At 35.9% G+C, this 4,413-nt stretch overlaps 1 long non-coding RNA gene across 4 annotated transcripts; it reads left to right on the forward strand.

Moving 5' to 3' along the window:
- Positions 1-1,028: 1,028 nt before the first annotated feature.
- Positions 1,029-3,079, forward strand: LOC106337283. Of its 4 annotated transcripts, none has more exons than XR_001268979.1 (4): positions 1,029-1,265; positions 1,539-1,996; positions 2,069-2,204; positions 2,306-3,079. It is a non-coding gene; the product is annotated as an uncharacterized LOC106337283 (long non-coding RNA). The 4 variants fall into 4 exon arrangements; XR_001268980.1 differs by having other exon boundaries at positions 1,030-1,265; positions 1,539-1,680; positions 1,782-1,996; positions 2,069-3,079; XR_001268981.1 differs by having other exon boundaries at positions 1,030-1,265; positions 1,539-1,680; positions 1,787-1,996; positions 2,069-3,079.
- The last annotated feature ends 1,334 nt before the right edge of the window (positions 3,080-4,413 follow it).

A 4,413-nucleotide genomic window follows, 5' to 3' on the forward strand; every position in this document is an offset into this window, starting at 1 on the left:
CTATGATGACTGAAATGTAAGTCGTCTAGGTTCTTTGAAATTTTTTTTGAAACCAAACAAAAATAGACGACTTAACTTTCAGTCGTCTCAGGTTACAGATTTCAAAATCAATTGCAAAAATAACCTTTACGCTGACAAGACGACTTCCAGGTAAGTCCTCTACAGACATACGACTTCCAGGTAAGTTGTCTACAGCCAGACGACTTCCCAAGTAAGTCGTCTGACGAACAGATCTGGAAAAAAATTCGATGTCATACCTTAAATTGGTGAGATAAGTTCCTTAGCATACATAAGGCTTCTCCAAGCACACAGAATCACAAACGAAAGTAACCCACCCAGAATCGTTAGCTTCTATGACTCTATGAACCATAAAAAATTTAGAATCAAAATCTTGAGTTTTTTTAGCTTATTGTGGAGAGAAAGTGAGAGATATGTTGTGTTTAGTTCACAAGAATGGAAAAAGAAGAAGGGTAAATCGATTTTGGGAGCATTAAGAGCTTCAAATTGGTTGTTCATGGTGGTTGTGGTATTGATGACAATGGCAATCTTGTAATTACTTGAAGATGATGAGGGTGAGAGAGTAAAAATGTCGTTTTCGAAAAAAAAAGAAAAAAAAATTGATGGCTTTTTCGTAAATTATATGAACTTGTGGGGTGAATAGGGCAAAACCAATTTTCAAAAAAAAAAGGAGGTTAGTTTTGTGTTTGACTTTAAGTTATAGGTCAATTCTGCAAAAAGCCCAAACTATATTTACTAGAATTTGTTTACTTAGATATTAAAATAAATGTAGTCATTAGATGTAATATAATAGTAATTTAAAAATATTCAAATTACATTTTTATTGAAATTAAATTATTCATTTTTAAATTTAAAAATAGTTAAACCAAGTTACAAATAATTTGTTTTAATTGTAAGAAATTAAACAAAAATATAATATTTAATATCAGTTAAAAATAAACGTGCATTATCTAATCTATTATCTATAACTGCATGAGTAAAAGGTCTCCAATAAACGTGCTCACCTCAACAAAATTATTGTACTCCCTCATAATTATTGTACTACATCTGACGATTTATTGCTTCCCACCTCAAAAGGACAGTGAAAATTGAATACCCAGAGCTCAAGTTTTTCTCTCCTTTTCTCCCTTTTCTCTTACCGAGAGCTCTTTCCTCTTAAATGCACGCCAAGACTCATCAGTCATCAACCAGCACCAACTCGCTACGCCTCAAACTCTCCGCCTCCGCTAATTCGCCGTCTTCTTCAGGTACCTTAGGAGTTAACACGTGTGCTTGTTTAATGAAGTTGTTACAGTGTTCAACTCTAGTTCGAGCTCACCGTTGACCATAAATTAAGATAGCTTAAAACTCATGTTGCAATTATTGTTATAGGATGCTTCTGTTGTGGAAATATATTGTTTTCTCATTTACTTAGAACGAATAGTCAAAATTATCATAAACGATTTAACTTGTTTTGTTGTTTTTATTTATGGATTTGTCATATTGATGATTTTGTTTTTATTGTACTTAACTATGGGTAGTCACTCGGCTTGTGCATCTTTACGATCAAGCTCCCATCATAATTCTTTGGGACATTGGAACTGCGAGGCTCAGAACGATATAAAGATCATGGATACAGTAAAGAGATTTAAGTCGAATGAGGCTATTTGGCTATGTGTGATGGTATATCTATGGCCTTTATATCGTTTTCTAATGTCCCACAAAATATGGTGGGAGTCTAAAATCCCCGACAACATGATCCTTACTCCGGTTACTGGTGCTAGATTAGCTTCCGGTGGTTTTATAGGCGCAGCATTTGAACAAAGCAAGAGTCTCCATGTGTTCCCATTCGGTGTACGGGAGTAAGTATCAAGTTTTTGGTTTCCACGTGATCTCTGCAGGTGTCTCATAAGCATGGGGGTAATGCACAAGGAGCTGAAACCTGACAACTTCTTTTTTGTAAACATTAAAGAGATTGCAACTCTTTTCTTCAAACCTGGTATAGTGCACTATTTTTTACTCTCTGTTCATGGATCATAATTCATAAGCGTGTAATCATTCTCCCTTTAAGGTATGGCAACAATCTTAACCCACACCATTCGTTTTCTTTACCGTCACGTTGCAACTTGCAAAGTAGAGTCCGGACAATGATTACACGCCATGAATTCCACTATAAATTGAAGTCTAAGGCAGCGACTGTGATCCAGGTTCCTTTTCTCGTTACTCTTTTTCCATACTTGACAAGTTCTTATGGAAACATTTCATCTCAAAAATAGAAATGACTAAATAACTCTTAAGAAACTTGCAGGCTCACTGGCGTGGTTACAATGCTATAGCTGAATAGAAATCTAATAACAACCAGAGATAATCTTAAGACTTATCTAGTGAGAAACTTAAAAATATGGTGCTTCAGTAAACCAAACTGCAGTACACTTCCTGATGCTAAGTCTTGTTTAGTGTATCCCAGGTTGTTTATATTCTATGTCGGACCAATTCTCGCAACTGAAGTCCATCTTGAGATCTCCTTCTATGTCTTCAACATTGTTTGCTTCAGCGCCAGTTGTATGTAATGATCTTGTTGACAGCTCTGAGAACTCTGAAGCTTCATCAACTGATTCTGATTTCACATTTTCAGCTCCATCTTCTACTTCTGCAGATAATCAATCCACTATCAAACGGAATAAGTACATTTATAGGAGGAGTACACAACATATTGAATTGTGTTTCCAAGTCAAAACACTTGCCTACTTTATTCACCTTAAATCCTTAATATAATAAAGAGTTTGCAGAAGGAATTCATTGTTAATGGAATCATCCTTCTTCTCATCTTGTAAAACAATAATACAGTATTGCAGGAACAGAGAACTATGACAGTGATAAGGCAGAGGGGTTTGAAGATTACTTTTGATGATGAAGAGCCGTTTTTGATCTCTGCACCAGATATTTTTGGAGTGCTGATAATAATCTCTCTACTCCATGGTTGTGCCTAAGGGCAAATGTTTTAGTGTTTACAATTAGTTCAAACTCCAATTGTAGTTTTCTCATGATTTAATGCATACAAAAGCCACGTTGTTTCTCTACATTTGCTTTCTTTTCAATGCAATTTTATATGTTTGAAATCCATGTTTCAGATTGTGTTAGGATTGTATATAGCATCAGTTAATTTCCCTTATTCATCGAAGGAGTAAAAGCAGTTTAAAATTCATCAAATGAAACTTTCATACTAATATTTGGCCTTCAATTGGGAGGATAATAAGAGCAAAGAGAGAGATATTGAAAATATCATGGCTTGGGATAATGTGTCAGCATTCTTCAGCTTGTTTATGGTCTCAAAACACCGGCAAGGAAGAGATGAGAGACAAACAATGAAGCTAGGCTAAGGGAGATTTTAACATACATTGATGAATCCATATCATTACCCGACCACATTGCAAAATGTTGAGTAACAATGGCTGCATCTCTCTGAGCCAAAAGAAGCAGAAAAAGTTGGGAAATACCATTATGTCAAGCATGCGGTTATGATTATGGACCTCTTTTTTTTGTTTAGCTGTTGATGAGAAAGAGACAAATCAGATTCTGGATCAAAACTATATATATAGACACACCAATGCATGGCCATTTCATTCACAAAGCAACACCACAAGTTTGAAAAAAGACAGAAAGAGGAGGCTTTAACTCTGTCTTGCACTGATTTCATGAGAGCTGTAAGAATAAGCAAGCAGCTCTGATTCTGCCCTCCCATTACCTCAGATGAAGTAATGGGAGGTAGATCAAATGTAGTCTTTTGATATCAAGCAAACCAATTTTGTCCAAACCTCATGTGGCGTGGCTAGTTATCAAAGCAGATACAATTTTAACTAGAAGTAGTACTCAACTGTAAAAAAACCAATGCAAGTCTATATTAAAATCAGGAAAGAGCATAATCTTTCAAAGACTTTACTTCATTCTAAATTGAAGCAAGAGACAGACAGTCAGACAGAGTAAAACTGTGACAAGTTCCTGAGGTTGGAGATGGTCCAGCATTGACAAGGATGGAGTGAGCAACAAAACAGAGAGAGGTTGGGCAGGAGAGCTAAAGTTGCCTGCATGCATGCAAACAAGAAAGTTTTATTTTATTTTTATTTAATACAGTTTTTAGCAAAGGTAACAATCTTGACAAAAGAAGTTACCTGGATGATTCCAGCAAGGACCAAGTCCCTAAGGCCAGTCACTGAGTCTGGGTATGTTTCTGATCATGAGGAGAAAAGCGGCTGAGCAGATGAACAAAGAGTAATATAAGGGTAGTAAGATTTTGGGTTTTCTTATATAGAACTTGAGAGGTAGATTGGCTTTGATTGATTCATTTGGGGAGATTGGCTTTGATTGATTCATTTGGGGGACATAAATAACATGCTTCTGCAGGGAAACCGCTTGAGG

This window comes from Brassica oleracea, chromosome C4 (genome assembly GCF_000695525.1).
Source record: "Brassica oleracea var. oleracea cultivar TO1000 chromosome C4, BOL, whole genome shotgun sequence".
NCBI classification, from domain to species: domain Eukaryota; kingdom Viridiplantae; phylum Streptophyta; class Magnoliopsida; order Brassicales; family Brassicaceae; genus Brassica; species Brassica oleracea.